The sequence below is a fragment of the Pogona vitticeps genome, chromosome 8, assembly GCF_051106095.1.
Source record: "Pogona vitticeps strain Pit_001003342236 chromosome 8, PviZW2.1, whole genome shotgun sequence".
NCBI classification, from domain to species: domain Eukaryota; kingdom Metazoa; phylum Chordata; class Lepidosauria; order Squamata; family Agamidae; genus Pogona; species Pogona vitticeps.
The window spans coordinates 18,077,055-18,095,872 of NC_135790.1; the positions used below are offsets into that span (position 1 = coordinate 18,077,055).

General features: G+C 43.9%; 1 protein-coding gene across 13 annotated transcripts in view; it reads left to right on the forward strand.

Moving 5' to 3' along the window:
* Nucleotides 1-18,818, forward strand: part of ST3GAL4 (ST3 beta-galactoside alpha-2,3-sialyltransferase 4) — a 163,034-nt gene that overhangs the window by 44,901 nt on the left and 99,315 nt on the right. Inside the window, exon 1 of one of the 13 annotated variants that reach the window (XM_020811358.3) lies at nt 3,281-3,400. The exons of the other annotated variants lie outside the window; for them this stretch is intronic. The gene's annotated coding sequence lies outside the window, so the exon portion shown is untranslated. Of the gene's footprint in view, nt 1-3,280; nt 3,401-18,818 lie in introns of those variants that run through there. 13 annotated transcript variants of the gene reach the window in all.

Here is an 18,818-nt window from a genome sequence, read left to right on the forward strand (position 1 = left end):
CCAAATAATGAAAAATAACCAGCGACACACTAAATTCCTCAAGTTACATTTATAACAATGTAATGAATAATGGGAATTGTTTTTTATTTAAAGAAGTGTTTCCAGGCACTGAAAGTTCTCTCCTCTTTTTTTCTGAACCAAGTAGCAGGCACCAATTAAATTTAGATATGGAATCACATCTGTCCAACTCATACCGAAGTCTACGAGTGTCGTTGTATTTTGGGGACAGACAATGCTTTGAGCATTTGACTCTCTCTGTTGAGGTACAAGCTTTTGAGCTGCACTTTTAGGTAAAAGCCGGAAAAAAGGAAAGCAATCGAATGGGTGTGTGGGATATTTTAAGTTAGTAACTATTGCCCACATGAGAACCAAAGTTGGCTGAACAGACTAGGTGAAACTGAATAAGTCTTTGGGAAGAGTGTAAAATATGATGACAAAAATACGAAGATGTAAGAGAATTTGTTTTCATACATTTGGGGCCATATAAACCTTGCCACTCCCAAATACTACTCAAACCATTCCAGATTCTTTTTGCAAAACCTATTGGACTAGAACAGCCATTGTCTCTCACCATTGGCCGTAATGTTTGGGGCTGATGGGAGTTATAATCTATCAGTTCCTGGGAATTCAAGGCAAGATAAGCAGGCACATTTCAGCCTCTTCTGGTGCCGATGGGATTTTCCTTGCTCATAAAGTCACTTCCAACTTATGGCGAGCCTATGAATGAGCCATCTCCCAAATGTCCGGTCCTCAACTGCCCTGCTCAGCTCTTGCAAACGGAAGTCTGTGGCTTCCTTTAAGGAGTCAGTGCATCTCATACTTGTTCTTCCTCTTTTCCTGCTCCCTTCCGCCTTTCCTAGCATCATTGTCTTTTCCAAAGAACCCTGCCTTCTCATGAGGTGCGCGAAGTAGGACAGCCTCAATTTCAACATTTTTTGACCCCACTGATGCTTCAGATTTGATTTGATCTTTTCAGCATCTGTGTATATACTGTACATATGCGTGGGTATTTGGCTGATGTATTTTATTTTTGTTGCTATGTTGAATTTTATTCGAAATTGCCGAGCTGTCTGTGGTTAGACGGCAGCATAGAAATGTTAAATATAAATATTTTATTGCCATCTGCCATGTTTCTATTTTTAGAGACTAATGTCTGTCAGGAAGGCCAAGAGGTTTTTAAAAACTTGGCTTTTTTTTTGGGTGGGGGAGGGAACCCACATCTAGCTATCTAGGCGAAAAGTGCCTATCTAGTTATAGGCAAATAAATGTGAAGAGGAGAGCAAGGCTGTTGGTTGCAGTGCTGGGATTATTGGTTTAAGGTCTCCAGATCAGAAAGATCACAGGAATGAGGGTGTCTGCTTTGTTGAATGTTTCAGGGAGGGAAACTGGAAAAGGCATGTGTGTAGGAGGTGAGATTCCAGTGAGGCAGCAAACGGTTTCCTCTTAAGATAAAGCAATCCTTTCCAATATGCAAAGCCATATATCTTTACTTCTCTCTTTTAATTATTACTACTCACCACTATAAGAACCTAAGAAGAGCCCTGCTGGATCAGGCCAAGGGCCCATCCAGTCCGGCTTCCCGGTTCTCACAGTAACCCCACCAGATGCCTCTGGGAGCACACGAGACAATTAGATACCTGTTCTCCTGATACCCCTTCCTCTGCATCTGGCATTTTGAAATACCTTCCTTTTAAGACTGGAGATTAGACATCCCCGTCATGGCTTGGTGCCTGTGATGGACTTTTCCTCTTAGAAATCTGTCTAATCCCCTTTTAAAGACCAGATGCCATCACCAACTCCTGTGGCAAGGAGACTAAATATGAGATGCATTGACTCCCGAGGAGCCCCCAGCCTTGAATTTGCAAGAGCTGAGCAGGACTGTTGAGGACAGGATAAGTTTGGAGTCTGCTCATTCAGCAGGTTGCCATATATTGAAGGGCAACTTAATAACACATAACAACAGCAAAAATTAATTATAATTATTTCCTATAGTACATTTCTAGTATTCATAGAGCTTCAGGGGTACTGTTTCACTATTGTGTGTTTTTTTAAAAAGAAATATATTCTGTTCCAAACCTCAACAAAGGCACCTTTCACAGGATGGCATAATGCAATATGGCAACAACAAGGCCAACGATTCCTCTTATTAGCATTGGTGTCGGTCTTTCACTTTTGTACATTGTCCTTTCTCCCCTGAGGGCAGGTCACAGTTTACATTCAAAACAAATGGTTAAAATCACAGATAAGTAATATCTAAAATCTCGGATGACAAATATCTACAGTAACAGTAGAGAAAGGCCTGTTAGGTAAAGGTAAAGGTTCCCCTTGACATTTAGTCCAACTCTAGCAGGTGGTGCTCATCCCCATCTCCAAGCCATAGAGCCAATGTTTGACCATAGACAGTTTCTGTGGTCACGTGGCCAGCACGACTAGACACGGAATGCAGTTAGCTTCCCACCGAGGTGGTACCTATTTATCTTCTCACATTTTACATGCTTTTGAACTACTAGGTTGGCAGGAGCTGGGACAAGCGACAGGCACTCACTCCATCGCATGGATTCGATCTTACAACGGCTAGTCTTCTGACCTTGCAGCACAGAAGCTTCTGCGGTTTAACCCACAGTGCCACCAGGTCCCTGAAAGACCTGTTAAAATGCAGTAATAACAACAGAAATAACTAGCAGCAATAACTGCAAGGGAAAAGACAAACTTAAAAAAAATTGCTCATAGCAGAGCCAGCCTAAAGACGGAAATCTCAAGTCTTAAATTGAAAAGGGAACATTGAAAAGGACCACACCTGAAAGCTAACAATCCAGGGCTATTGTTAAAACTCCTTTTGGGATTACCGCTACTAGATTGGGAGGCGAAGAGAATAGTGGGTTATTTAGGCTTCTCTCTCTCTCTCTCTCTCTCTCTCACTCTCTCTCTCTCTCTCTCTCTCTGTGTGTGTGTGTGTGTGTGTGTGTGTGTGTTGGCGTGCCAAGAAGTATGAGTGAAAGAGATTGTATCACTGGTGCGATGCTGGTGTTAGTGAAAATTCAAATGAATGAAGAAGGCACTTTCTTTTCAGTGTAGGTAAAACTGCAAAAAAACAGCAACACCTGCCCTTATGCAATGGGGAAAAAATCGTATCAGTGCCCCTCCCCACTCTTTCTGCGTTATCCTCTGTATCTCCCTCAGTTTCTCAAAGGCTCTCTCTCATTCCTCTCTCTCTCTCTCTCTCTCTCTCTCTCTCTCTCTCTCTCTTTCTCAAAGTCCGTGACAAGCCAGGGGAGTGGCCTGGAGAGGACATTTAAGGCTTAGGTCATCTTACATATAGCAGGGATTTCACCTCTTCTGCTGCTTAGGTCAGATCTCTTGCAAAATGGAAGGAATGTAGCACCTGTTTCGAGCAACAGAGGTGAGTAGCAAGACGCTTTTCGCCCACAAAGCGGTTTCTGTGGAGGAGAGGTGTGGCAAACACCGAGTAATCATAGAGTTGTGTTGAGAGTGGGTGGGGAGCAGGGGCTGTGTTTTGTTTTCACACTGCTGTGCAAAAATGGGGAGGTGACTTGCTTGGAATTCACTCAAAATGTGGGTCGCTGAAAGGTCTTCAGGCATCGGCAGCCAACCTTTTTATTTAAGGGCAGAGGATTATCTTCCTTTGCACGTATCGGCCCTCAGGCTGTCGAGCATGTGGTGAACTTTGGGTGTTCTCTTGAAAGACTGCCGAAGGGCAGTCCTTCTTTTGAAGGGGTCCTCCCTATGAAGGCCTATCCAGTCCAAATATGATTTAAAGAGCCCTGCAGAGGAGGAAACCAAGGGTCTGTCCTAGTTGGCTTAGACCGTGACACTCTGTAGACACACAGATCATCTTCTGCACTTGAACGAGAGGTGTTGTACTATTTCTTAAATTTTTTTTAAAAAGTTTCCAATTTTACACTTAGGAATATTAATCAAGGCGTGCGATTTTGCGTGGGTGGTCCAACTGCAGCATCTTGCCACCCCATTGATCACCAGAGTGGATTTTAGTGATGTGGCTAGTTCGGCAGGTGTCTTCTTCCTCCCTTGCCCCTCCCTCTGAGGAAGAGGATGACGGTCTCCGGCGGAAGGAGTCTACCTTTCTTCAGTTTAGGGTAGGCAGCTGTGCTCTCCAGCTACACCTGCGTTGTCCTTTTGGGAGATGGAAGCTGTGAATGTCCGCTGTTGACATCATGTGTAGGTGGGCTACTTCAGATTAAGCACATGTACATCCTTGCCTTCAAAGAACTACCCATCATTCTCCTGCATTAGAGATCTTTCCCATGTCTGTTTCAGTGATTCCGCAGATGTCTCTGGTTTCTCCTCCTTTTCATTCCTGTCCCCTTCTTTTGCATATTTAGTACCATCTCTCCTCTCCATCTCATTCTTCCCCCCCACACCCTTCAGTACCCCTGTGATAGACACCTTGCTTTGCTTTCAGAGTCCCTTGTGTAAATTTCTGTCTAAACCATTTTGGATACCGGTGGCATGTTAGCAGAGAGTGTAAATCGTCTACAGTATATTAACGGAGAGTGTGAACCATTCAGTTTCCCTGTAGCTTTATTGATTGGTATTTGGAGAGTAGCTTAAATAGATTAGTTGGGTTTCAATTAACCCAGATTGCTGAATCTCCTGAGTGTAATGGGCGCCGCAACATAAAAACAACTGTTGGTGCTATACAAATATTAATCTGTACAGTAGTAGTGATGTAGCGATATTCATTAGTGGAAATAGAATACCGTGTGCCTGTACAGAAATCTTACCTAATAGGGGATATTGTTGGTCTCCTACCACCTCCATAGCTATCCCATTACTATCAGATATTTGTGGGTTCAGCACAGCTCCCCCTGTGCCCTTTGGCATGAACATGTGTAGGGCGAATCAGTTATGTGCTTGGAAAACAAACTAAGGCAATGTTCACTTGCTCTCTTGAGTGTTACATTTTTGCATATCATGAGCTGGAAGGGGCCAGTAGGGCCATTGAACCCAACCCTCTGCTCAATCCAGATCAAAGCAGATCTGACAGAGGGTTGTCCAATTTTCTCTTGATTGCCTCAGGAATTGGAGTGCTCACCACCTGCTGGGGTAATTGGCTGCTTCATTGTATTGCTCTAACAGTTAAGATGTGTTTTTTTTTTCAGGTGTTCAGCCTAAATCTGGCTTCCTGTAACTTGAGCTCATTGTTGTGTGTCCTGTGCTCTGGGATGAACACATCATGGCTCTTATCTGTATGACTACCTTTCAAGTATAGTGGACCCTCGACTTACAGATGGCTCAACTTACAGACTTTTCGAGTTACAGACTTCTCTGGCTACAAAATTTAGATTCGACTTGCAGCCGGAGAATCGACCTGCAGACCAGAAAAAAACCAAAATGGAACAAAAATAAAATAAAAACCGCCGGTTATGGGATTAATCGGTTTTCAATGCATTGTAGGTCAATGGAGATTCGACCTACAGACTTTTCGACTTGCAGCCACCGTTCCAATATGGATTAATTCCTTAAGTAGAGGGTCCACTGTACTTGAAAAGTGCTATCATACCTCCCCCCAGTCTTCTTTTCTCAAGGCTAAACATGCCCAGTTCTTTCACTCTTTCCTCACAAGACTTGGCTTCCAATCCCCTGATCTTCCTTGTTGCCCTCCTCTGAACTTGCTCCAGTTCGTTGACATCCTTTTAAAAGTGTGGTACTGTATATATCTGCCATTGACAAATGAAGCTTTGTAGCATTATTTCTGTATGTGAATCGTGTTTTTTTTAATTAATTGTCCAACTGTCTCATGTTTGCAGATGGCTTCTTCTAAATGGGTAGAGTGTGAAGCATGCATGGCACTTATCTCTTGGTTGTTTACACAGGCTTTAATGGATTGATGATGTCTTCTCTGTTAATGTCAACACATTAGTGGACTGATTTTTCCCCCTGCCTAGCAGCAATAACTTGTGTCCTTAATCTTGGCTGAAAACCAGTCTGAATAATTGCTTTCGGTGCTAAGTCAGTGGTTCCCTGTTTCAATGGAAAAGTTGGGCGTTGGGGAGGGGAGTCTTCCATTTCTACTGCAGACTTGTACTCTGAAAATATGCCCGGACCTTCTTTGAAAAGGCTACATTCCAGGGGCAAGAGAAAGTGAGCAATACAGTGGAACAAGTTGGACTACCTGGATATTGTGATCAGCAGCGACATGACGGGATCAAGCCGGCTTTTCTTAGGCTTCTCTGTGCCCCCAATACCCACCGCAAACTTAGCTACGCTTCTCACACTGGCGGTATGTCTGCGTGCAGATGATAAATCTTCCTAATATCAGTGCATTCCATGTTGTTCCGAGCTATCCTTGTATTATGCAAAGTATTTTGGAGTGGCTTAAATAGGTAACAAGATCCCTTACTTTTAAAAAAGCCCCACTCTTAGGGGTAATGAATACCATTAGAACTTGGGTTTACCTTTTCATGTCAAGAAGATGTCTTGAGACGGGCACTGTGTTCCTCTTAGTTTTAAGTCCTAAGGGCTGGGATAAGACAGGTTGGCTCTCAATAACTCTCCCTTTTTTCAAGATGTCATTAGTGAGGAGAGAGCCAATCTGGCCTGTATCACGGGGGCGGGCGTTGGTTGCTTAGGGAGGGGTCATCATCTCCCAGAGGTGCCCTCCGGGCGGAGGGGAGGGACGAGGATTAGATCTTGTGGAGATCCACAAGGATTCCATCAGTGTTAGCAGGACCTTTGCTCCATCGATCCCTGTTGTGAAGTGCTTATATCTGACTGTGGGGCTGAGGGATGGATTGGGGATAGTGCTGGTATACCACTCCTGCCTCTGATCCAGCAGTCTCCCTGCCAGGCCTGTCTGAATCCATTTCAGCAGCAATCCTGAGGTCACCTAGAGTGTTGATTGTTGGGGACTTCAGTGTCCACACCGATTCTGAGCTTTTGGGGGTAGCCCTGGAGTTCGTGGATTCCATGACCTTGGCGAGCCTTTCCCAGCATGCCGTTGGCTCCCACAAAGATTGTTGGGCACACTCTGGACCTGGTGTTCTCGACTGCACAGTGGTCTGATGGTGGAGAACATCAGCTCCCACCTGTTGTCACGGACCCATCACTTCCTACTAAAATGCACCCTGTAGTCTGTGACGCTCTTTCCCCACGGGGAGGTTGGACCGGCTGAAATGGTCTGCCCCTGGAGGCTTCTTGACCTGGATGGGTTTCGGAAGGCCTTGGGAACATACCGGGTCAATCTGGTTGGCCATCCTGTCAAAGTTCAGGTTATCCGGGGGCAGCCCAGGCAGTTGACGCGGTCGCTCCTATGACTCCTCTCTGCTTGAAATTATTTTAGGAGAGGGCTAGAGAGTAAGTGGAGGAAAGACCAGTCGGATTCTAATTGGGCAGCTGTTAAGACCTTTCCCAGGAGGTGTGTGAATACCCCAAGATCAGCCAGAAGGGCCTTTAATATCAAGATTACAGTTTGATATACAAATCAACAATTAGAACGTTTCCAGGTTTTGCGCTGCCTCACCAACCCCGGACAACCTCAGTCTTGTCCTGGTGATGTCACCCTTGACCAATTTGCTGCCTATTTTAAATATAAAATTGAGATAATCCAGCTGGATCTTGACCCCACTAATAGTTTGGTCACTCCTGTTGATACCTCTCCCCCAAGCATCCTCTCTCTGTGCCTGATTGGTTTGGTTTGGGCTGGTTATGTAGAAGGACATATCCAAGGCACTGGCTTGACTACTTATCACATCCAGTTAGCTAATCAGAAGATCATGGGGCACTTTGCTGAAGTCAAGATATATTCCATCTACAGCATTCCCAGCATCCACCAAGAAGGTTATCCCGTCCAAAAATATTTGGGAATGTGCCATTCTTTCACTGTTGTTGCTACTAATGTACAGCCATTGACACACACGGCACATTCTACAATATCAGTAACATTAGAAGAAGGAGGAGCTTAATTGTCTAAATTTCATATATGGATAAACAAAGAGAAGGGCAGTAGGAGGGGATGTAAAGGTAAAGGTAAAGGTTCCCCTTGACAATTTTTGTCCAGTCGTGTTCGACTCTAGGGGGCAGTGCTCATCCCTGTTTCCAAGCCATAGAGCCAGCGTTTTGTTCGAAGACAATCTTCCGTGGTCACATGGCCAGTGCGACTTAGACACGGAACACTGTTACCTTCCCACCGAGGTGGTCCCTGTTTATCTACTTGGATTTGCATGCTTTCGAACCACTAGGTTGGCGGGAGCTGGGACAAGTGACGGGCGCTCACTCCGTCGCATGAATTCGATCTTACAGCTGAAGATCTACAGACCTTACAGCACAGAGGCTTCTGCGGTTTAGCCCACAGCGCCACCACGTCCCTTAGGAGGGGATGTAGAAGTATATAAAACATGAACCATTTTGCAATGGTTGCACTTGTCATTTTAAAAAAAGTGCTTTTGAAGAAAACAGCGTATTCTGCATTCAATAAAGTTCTTTAATGGATCTGCACTTCTTTGCGGAAGTAACATCCAAAGCACATTTTGTCCTTATTAAGAGGAAGTGTTTTCTCGCCAAGGCAGTTAAAAAAAAAAAGGGCAGAGTTATTTTCACTGAAAAAATGCAGCAGATAAGAAAGCACCCAAATGTGCCTCAGAGAAACAGCCCTCAGCAAATTTACTTACTACAGTACACCCTGGGTCATGCTTGCATTGAATGCAGTACAACAAGTTAAGGGGGTTTGGGTTTAGGGTCAGAAAACAGGAGGGATGTGAAAACGTAGCTCTTATTACCCCAAGTGGGTTGGTGGACATAGCCAGAAATGACTTGAGGCTTATCATAGGTGCAGTCAATTGGAAGATTTATTTCAGTTTGACACAAGGATCAGAAAGAATTTGTGAATGCCTTTTTTAAAAGTTTACAAAGGCTGAAACATTTTCAGATAAAAGTCAGAACAGCAACATTCCATGCACAAAATGATAACGTTCATGAAAATTGAACCAATTGTTGCATAAACATTTGCCCCCACTGAGACCTCTACTCCAATCTCACTAAAGCCATCTAAATAGGTAGGATCCTGAACAAATCAGTTTTTCAAGTGAAATCTTGGTGGCATGCAGAATCAAGATCTATGAAATGAGCAGCTGTTTGGAAGGCAATGTAATGCCCACCGGTCCTGACTTTTAGAAGGAGCCCTAAAAGTACTCACCTATATATTTTCAAAGCCTGTAAATTAAAGTAGGATTAAAATGTAAACTAAAATAGTACATCTACCAAATCCAAAGCAGGGACCCAAAGGGGGGGGGGGACATGTAGGTACGTGCCTAAGGAGGCTTCCAGTTAGGGAATCCAGGAGAGGCTCACTAGGAAGCTTAGTTGAGAGAACGATGGGTTAAGGAGGGGGAAAGCCCTTCTCCTTTAGGAAGGGAAAGGGATCAGGAAAGCCAAGGTTCAGCAAAAGGTTGAAGGGAAAAACTGTATCTCAGAGTACAGTGGCTTTTTGATTCACTGACACTCCTAAAGTTTCTTGCTTGCTTGTTTGCAGGGGTTGATATAATCCTAAATACTACATCTGTGTACAGTAGGACCCCCATATCCATTGGGGATTGGTTCCAATCCCCCGCAGATACTGAAAACCGCAGATAATAGTGAACACAATGTAGAGAGCATGGTAAAGGGGGGGAAAACCAGAAAAAATATTTTCACATGCATTACCAGAACTGGCCACTAGACAGTGCCAGAGACCATGCTATATATTCTTCAGTAACAAGTATTCAGAGCATGATCTCTGCCTCCTTCTAGTGGCTGGTTCTGGTAATATATGTGAAAATATTTTTTCTGCAGTTTTTTCCTTTAAGTGAAACCACATGTACTGATCCTTCTGATACAGGTGTCCTAATGCATAGGGAACATCCTCGGCTCATGGTTAAGCTAACAGATTTCCAGGGGACAATGCACTATGCATCTAGCTCCATACAGGTCCATGGTTTCAGGCTCAAAAAAGCTTCATAAGCAAAATGAGGTTTTTCTCAGTATCCCATTTTCCAGGCAATTGGAGTTTTCTTCCTTCTATGGGAGCCAGGCTGCATCTGAGCCATCTCCTTGTCTCTTTTTATGGTTTATTCCCATTTGAGCCTCCTGTTCTTGACATCTGGGTGTCTTCAAGACAGGGCCTGAGTAACAGGATGTGTTAAATGTTTGCCTGCAAATAATTTCAGAGTAACATTGTAGTTTTGAAGCAGCAAAGCAATTCCCTGGTGCTTCCACTTTCATTCCTCCAGTGCCATTTCTGGGAGGTGGGGTAGGCAACTTTGGTGGGCCTTGGGACCCAATGTTCACTTCCAGTCCCTCTGGTGGGCCACACCAAGACCTGGAATTTTTTAAAAATGTGAGTAAAATTTCATTTAAATTTACAAACAGATGGAGTACCTACTTCAGTCATTGACTGATGGGTTTTGTAGGGTTGTCTACACTGGTTTGTGTACGCACTGTACGTGGAGGGCTCTGGGAGCAGAACATAATGCCCTGAATCTTATTATTTACACCTGATGGTATAAATTGAATGGTGTAAATAGCTGTGGCCAGTTGCTGCTAAATGAGGAATCACACCTTTTATCTCTCATGGTGTGCAGAATGTGGGCATGTGACAGGAAATGCAAGCGCTGACGCCTTAACTGCTTATGCTGCATGCCTTACACTGATGGATATCAGTAACAGGATTTTGGCCCTTTAAAAAAAACTCCTTTCTTTTTTCATTGCTGGGGTGGTCTCTGGGGACCTGGGGCTCATGAAAAATACCGTAAGAGCTGCATGCAGCCTGTAAGTCATATTTTGCCCCCACCGGTCCAGCTCTCAAATGACTCCTGCCCATGAAGAATTAGACAATGGATGCAGCGAAGTCACTAAATACACAAGAGCTGGTAAAAGTTAGGCTGTGTTTGCTCATGCTCTTGACAGCCACACTGAACATCCAGAGAGAGTAGCAGAGCTGAGCTGACCACCACCATTTCTAACTTCTATATTCTTACAGGGCATTTGAAAGTGACGTGCATACGTCTGGATGTGTGCATATTCCCCATTCAGTAGACCAACAACTGGCCTAGATGAGCAGGCCAGAGTTTTTCCATTGGTTCAAGGGATTAAATGTGCTGGGCTTTCTAAAGAGGGCAGGGCTTCCTGGCTGGGCCACATGGGCAATTTGAAATCATCAGGATCAGTTTACCACTCATCTAAGCCAGGAAAGGGAGAAACATTTGAAATTAAAAAGAGGGTATGGGAGGGAATATGATTCTAGAGTACACTACAGCAGGGCCAGTTTCTTGAGCTGTACCCTAACTCTTTAACATATTTGGCAGAATGCATAATCCAGCATGTCTGCAATGGTACAGCCTCCATTTATGTGTCATCAAGTTACTTCCAATCTGTGAATTAACAACCTCCAAAATGTTCTAGCATCAATAGCCCAGCTCAGTTCTTGCTAACCTAAGGCTGTGGCTTCTTTTATTGACTCACTCCATCTTCTATTGATCCTCCTCTTTTTCCTGTTGCCTTCCTCTTTTCCTAGCCTTACTGTATCTTCTAGTAAGGTTGATCCTCTCATGATGTGCTCAAAGTATGTTACCCTCAGTTTAGTCATTTTCTAAACCATGTGAAACAGCTTTGGAAATGTCAGGCAATATCACGAGATGCATAATTTCCCAACCCTTACAGATGCATGTGAAAGAAGCTTTTATCTTCTTCTTAGATCCTCTGCTCTCCCAGCATCAGCAGACTAAGACAACCATTGCAAGGAAGAAAAATGATGAGTGTTTCTCTCTGCCTCTCGCAGCCTGTCCAAGAGTGACAAAGTTGTTCATCCAGCTGCCCTCTGCAAGGTCAGATCATTATGTGTGCTGTTGTTTAATGAGGAATGCAGATTGCCTCCTTTGTGATACTTCTAAAGTTAGTGACCCAAATGAATTGGCCACAAAGGAAGATTCCTTTGGCTTTTCTCCCAACCCTTTCATCATAAAGTTTTGCCAGAGAACTTTGTTGTTTAGTCATTCAGTTGTGTCCTACTCTTCGTGACCCCATGGACCAGAGCACACCAGGCCCTCCTGTCTTCCACTGTCTCCCGGAGTTTGATCAACTTCATGTTGGTCACTTCAGTGACACTGTCCAACCATCTCGTCCTCTGTCGTCCCCTTCTCCTCTTGCCTTCACACTTTCCCAACATCAGGGTCTTTTTCGGGGAATCTTCTCTTCTCATGAGATGGCCAAAGTATTGGAGCCTCAGCTTCAGGATCTGTCCTTCCAATGAGCACTCAATGGCTGGTGACCACAATGTTCCTTGGCAAGCTATGTGGCGATACAACCTTTCTACAATCTATGTGGCTCCTTTTTATGCTGGAAGTTTGTCCCCCCCCCCAATTATTGAATTGTTATTTATTGCTGTCATTCAAACAACATTCAGAATCCAGCTTGATCTTTTCCAGACATGGAGGGCTTAAGATGGGACAACCCCAATGAAAATAAAGATAATATTTATGCAACTAATAAAAACATTGATTACTTCTCAGCTCACACGGACCCCCAAGTGGCACAGAACAACAATAACCACAACCATCAATGTTTCAAAACAAATAAACAAGCATTTTTAAAAACCCAATTTAAATGCCAGCATTCTTCAGAACGGATGGGGAATGCTCAAGAAGCCGAGATTAAAAACAATTTTATAATCATTGGAATCCTATTGAATCCAGCCCCTGTCAAGGAGGCACAGTGGGGAATCAAACTCTCAAACTGTGTTTTCTCAGAGAGATACCTAAACCACTGAGCTTGTCCAAACACCAAAGTATGTGCAAAGTAATACAGGCTTGGCTGCCTGCTGGAAACTCCTCAGGGGTGAAGTCAGCTTGATTTCCCTGAGGTGGTGCTACGGAGGAAGTCCTGTCTCTTGTAACTCACCATCATAGCTTCTTGGTGAGATACGGAGCAGGGTTTGTACTGAGGATCTCAAACGTCCATCTGCTTTGTCCTCCTATGCTGACAGGATACGATACTAGCTTTTTCTGGCAACTGTGTTAAAAGTCAGATTCAAATTAAGTTGCATTGCCCGGTCTTTTGAAGAACAGTATGGTGTAGTGGTGAAGCAAGGGGGCCTTGTACCCTCTCGGTATTACTGGATTGTAATTCCTGTCATCTTTGATCCTTGTCCATGATGGCTGGGACTGATGAAAGATGCGGTCGTACTGCATTGAGAGGGCCACAGTCCTTTACCATTTGATCTGCTGCAAACTAGAACTTGAGGGTCTATGTGTTGTAATGGATAGAGCGCTGGACTAAGACTCAGGAAACTTGAGTTCAAATCTCTGTTCGTCCATAGAAACTCACAGACATGTTCCACAACCCTTGAGCAAACGTCAATAGGATTCTGGTTATTAATGGTGAATCGTATGGTTAAAAATTTGCTGCCCCTTCGTGACACTCAAAATGTACCACATGAGGGCATCACTTCATTTCTTCTAACAGAAGGGCCGGTCGTGGTTGGTCCTGGTTGCTTCTAGCTGCTCTTGCTCTTTTTAGACTTTGATTACGTGGAGAGCAGGGGCCATGGTGGCACTTCTGTGGCAAGCACAGAAGATGTGACAAAGGTCCCAGTAGAGGAAAGAAAGACTGGATTTGGTCAGTTTTGTGAGTTGAGTTGATTATAATCAGAACTGGCTTGGATGCAAACCTTTTAAGGTTTGGTGCATCTGTAGTACTTGTAGGGTCAGCCGCATTTAGTCAAGAACTGTGCAGCCATCCAGACATATATTCGTTATCACTACCTTTTCTCAAATGTTTGTTAGCTCATGATATACTCGACAGTGTCTGTTGCTCTGCCGTTTGCTAGCTGTAAGGATCTTAACCACTGCACCATGGCTAATGTGATATTTTGGGATAGTGTCTGATAGTTTCACATCCCTGAATACAGGCCGCAAGGTATATTTCATCCATGAGGCAAGAGATTCTTTCACCTCTGAGATGATGCAGATTATCTGGCTTAGTTTGGTCTTCAGGATTCCATGGGAATCCTTTGAAGTCTAATTCCACAAAGACTGTCCATACAACATTAGCATGTTTTCAGCTCTTAATTGTGGGTTCTCTCTAGTATCTCTTTCTGGCCTTAGTTTATGGACAGAGCAGAGTATTAGCAACGAGGCACTGAAAACAGGTTGCAGGAAGCTCAGGTTCATAAAGGCAAGATTTCAGCATTTGATTGGCTGCATTTATTGGAACCATTTGATTTATTGCTACAGTTTTAATAACATGTGCTTTTAAATTGCTTTTCAGTATGATCGTGTGGTAATACTTGGACTACATACTGTACTTAGTATAGTTTATTAATATTATGATTTTAATTCCTTAGTTTGTTTAATTGTTTGGGTGTTATCACTTTCTGCCTGCTGGTGGCTGTTTCTGTTTTTAAGCTTGCTGTGAACTGCCTTGACACCCAGTTGTGAGAGAATGGAGGGACAGAAGTCAAGTAAATAATTTTAATTTATTTACCTATTTGTTATTTATTTATTCGGCTTTTACCCCATCCATCTAGATTCAAACGAATCTACTCTGGGCGGCTCACAGTCCGAGCAATATAAAATAAGAATTAAAACAGACATTTTTTCACCGTAGGCGCATAGCCCAGTTGCGACCCTACCTTGATGTTGGGGCTCTCACCACTTTGGTGCATGCGCTTGTAATCTCAAGATTAGACCACTGTAATGCGCTCTATATGGGGCTACCTTTGAGGCTGCTGCGGAGACTACAGGTGGTGCAGAATGCTGCGGCCAGACTACTCAGTGGAGTGAGAAGATACCAACATATCTCCCCCACTCTGGCCGCACTGCATTGGCTGCCCATCCGTTTCCGCATCGACTTCAAAGTGTTGATGCTCACTTATAAAGCCCTTAACGGTTTAGGATCTCAATACTTGGCGGAACGCCTTCTCCCACCAAGATCTACCCGTGTCACTCGTGCGAGCCAGGAGGTGAGGCTGAGGAGCCTAACGCCGAGAGAGGCCCGGAAGGAAAAGACTAGAAATCGGGCCTTCTCGGCGGTGGCTCCTCGCCTCTGGAACAACTTACCTCCTGAGATCCGCGCAGCCCCCTCGCTGGGTACTTTTAAGAAACAACTAAAAACACTGATGTATAGGCAGGCCTTCCCAACAGATAACCCCTGACGACTTTTCTTTCTTTTTATACATCTTCTTTGATTTTATTTTCGTTCAGTTGTAATGATTTTAAAATTATATTGTTGTTTTGATTGTAAGCCGCCTAGAGTGGTCTAATATGACCAGATAGGTGGGATAGAAATAAAATAAATAAATAATAAATAATAAATAAATATCCAAACAAAAAAGAGAAGTAAGTAAAGTCCAAGATGGGAAAACACAGGGAACTAAGTGATGGAAGGGGCGAAGGCCTGCCTGAAGAACCAAGTCTTCAGCTACAGTAGTTCTTAAAAACTCCCAGCCAGAGTGCCAGATGGATCTCAGGGGGCAAGATGTTCCAGAGGCAGGGGGCCACCGCTGAGAAGCCCTGGTGTCTCGTTCTCTCCTCCTGGGCCTGTCTCGGGGTTAAGCCCCTCAGCCGCCCAGCCTGGCTAGATCAAGTGACATGGCTAGAGCTAGGTGGGAGCAGGCACTCTGCCAGGTATCGAGGTCCTAAACCGTTTAGGGCTTTATATGTAAGCATTGATACCTTGAAGTCAATGCGGAAACGAATGGGCAACCAGTGTAAGGCCATCAGAGTGGGGAAAATGTGATATTTTTTCACCCCAGTTAATAGTCTGGGGACCGTGTTCTGGACCATTTGTAGTTTCAGCATCAATCTCAAGGGCAGCCCCACGTAGAGTGCATTACAGTAGTCTAATCTCGAGACTACGAGCTCATGGACCAGAGTGGTGAGCGCCCTAACATCAGGATAAGAGCATAGTTGGGCAATCCGCCGAAGATGTAGGTGGGCAGTACGGACCACAGACACTAATAAATAAGATGCTAACAAATTAACAATTAAGAGCTCACCAGGTAACTCAGAATGTTGTGGTAAGAGGTGATTGACCAACTGGATCATAATCTGGACCAGGGGTGGGGGCTCATGTTGTGGGACTTTCTGTCAAGTCAGACTTAAGTCACACTGATGACTCAACTCAGACTTCTTGTTGTTGTTGTTGTTGTTGTTGTTGTTGTTGTTGTTGTTGTTGTTGTTGTTGTTGTTGTTGTTGTTGTTGTTGTTGTTGTTGTTGTTGTTGTTGTTGTTGTTGTTGTTGTTGTTGTTGTTGTTGTTGTTATGGGGGCGACTTGTTTTTAATAGGTACTGTGAAGATACGGGTTTTGTATTACTTATTTCCCAGGACTTGTAGGTATTTCATTGTGCCTAGAGACTGTTTGTTCTTGTGAAGATGAGCCAATTTCATTTCTCAGGACTGACATCTAAAACATTCCTTACTAATGGCGAACCAGCCTGGGATGAGGGGAAGGAGCTGTGGAAAGTTACAAGTTGGGCATGGAGTTGCCGACAAAGGACTGTATGATGATTGGATACCATCAGGGGACAGAGACTTTGATTTATGGAAGGGGAAGGTTAAGGAAGTCGTTGGTGTGTGTTCCTAAGTTGGAGAAGGAGAAGAAGATAGAGGGCAGGTTTACAGCCTTTGTTGATGGATTGGAGACTTAGTCGTAGCAACTTAGAATAGCCAAGCAATTAAGTAGTAAAGCTATTAGTGAATATTTTATTGTTTTATTGGAAAGGCTTACAGAAACTTACTTAATACCTAGATGCTTTGCTTTTAGGTAATACAATTGTATCTTTTGTATTTTCTTTGTTTTTCAACTTTTTATTCTTTTTGAATAAATATCCTATATTTTACCCCGTGTGACCCTTGGGGGCAAGGGTAAGAGCGCCTAAAGAAAGTGCCTTGGCCACAAGGGCTTTATTGGCTATTTTTGGTTATTTGGGGGTCCTGCCTAGTAAGGCCAATGTGCAAGGATCAAAGTACACAGCTAAAGAGTTTTAAGCTCAAAGAAGGGAGGAGTCATTGGAAATCTCGGGAGAGAAGCTTGCCCCTAGTTGCCCTGTCACGCCCCTACTAGGTCTCACCCAGTCTAGAATTAAAAGAGGTGGATGCCGGGTGCTTCAAAAACAAACTACAGACTTCCAACAAGAAACACGAAACAGAAGCAGAAAAAAAGAAAGATACGGTGGCCTTTTAAAGACTAACTGCTCTGTATTCTCGAAGGCTTCCACGGCCGGGATCTGATGGTTGTTGTGGGTTTTTCGGGCTCTTTGGCCGTGTTCTGAAGGTTGTTCTTCCTGACGTTTTGCCAGTCTCCGTAGCCAATATCTTCAGAGGACTGGAGTAGGAACTCTGTCCATGCTCTGTTCTAACTGCTCTATTTTAATGGATGTTTTCATGGAACAGACTTCCGAGTGAGAGAGAACTGGATATTGTCCAGTTCATATGATATGACAGCCCTGCTTCTTTGCCTCTTGATCTTGTTCGCTCCACTAAAGTGGCCAAGTCATTGCACAGCGGTGATGATAAAAGCCCCCTAAAAATAAAAATTAAAAAAAGGGGCTAATGGTTTTTCTTACTTGGGCTGAACCTTTTAATCTAAATTCACAGTCAGGTAATGAGGAGTGATGCCCGTTGTGGTATGGGAGGAGGAAAACGCTGCAATCACTGATGGTTAGAGCTAATGGCAAAAATTGTATGTACTGTACGTTTCGTCAGGCAGTTACAAGCATTCAGAAATCACAAACATGTGCTCTCTTTCTAGTGTGGCAAGCAAGAATTCACACACACACAGGGAAGTGGGCAGATGCTCACTGAGACCCTGTTGTCGTCATCCCATTCATCTGTTCTGTTGACAAGCAAGAAAGTCTATACATCAGGCTGTTAAAATGAAGTAGAAGGCTGCGTAGGAATAGAAACTAAATTTGAATGTATTTAATTAGCTGCAGGTGTAGCTTGCCTTTTTTTTCTCCAGGGAACTCAAGATAATCTGCATGGCGGCCTTCTTTCCCATTTGATTCTCGGAAGGATCTTTGCCAGGTAGGTGGAGTGAGACACAGCGACTGGCCCAAAGTCATCTAGTGAGCTTTGTGTCTCAGTAGGGACTAGAACCTTGCCTTCTTAAGCCTCCATGTAACGCTCTAACCACACTGTTGCAGTTCAATTAATCTTGAAGTTTCAACATCTTCCTCCAGCTTCTCTCTGTTTGAAGCATGGTGAGGTTTCTAAATCCCCGTGAGGTTTGTTTCTCCCTTCTAATTAGCTCCATGTTATCACCTCTGTCCTTTCTCAAGCTTTACCTTATATTAACCCGTCCTCCAGTTCTTTCTTTCTCAAACCCATTGACTTTTTTTTTTTGCATTGTTCCTACAGGCCTCTGTCTCTGGTTTCACCATGTTTTCTGGTCTCCCTGGCCCTCTTGCCAAATCTGAGTGTAATCATGTGTGAGCATTTTAATCCCAATCATACTCACAACTTTGACTTTTCTCACAGAAACTGAACGGTCACTGGTTTCGCTATGTGAGCAACTGAACATTCGTGAGCCCAATTCCTCCAGTTGGCATTGGAGGTTTCACCACCAGAAGGTCAAATGGTAGCGATTGAGTTCTGGCACTTTGTAATGAAGCTAGCCCTTATTTCCAGCCCCCCCCCCTTCTGTGGTCCACACTCATTGAACAATATTCACACATGAATATTGAGTGCCGGCGGCCTGCAATTGTAGGAAAGGCAGTAGGTTTGTCACACTTAGTTACTATCTTAATCAAAGCTATGTTATGTTATAAACACACCCTGCTAGGTTTTTCCAACATTTCACACTAGGT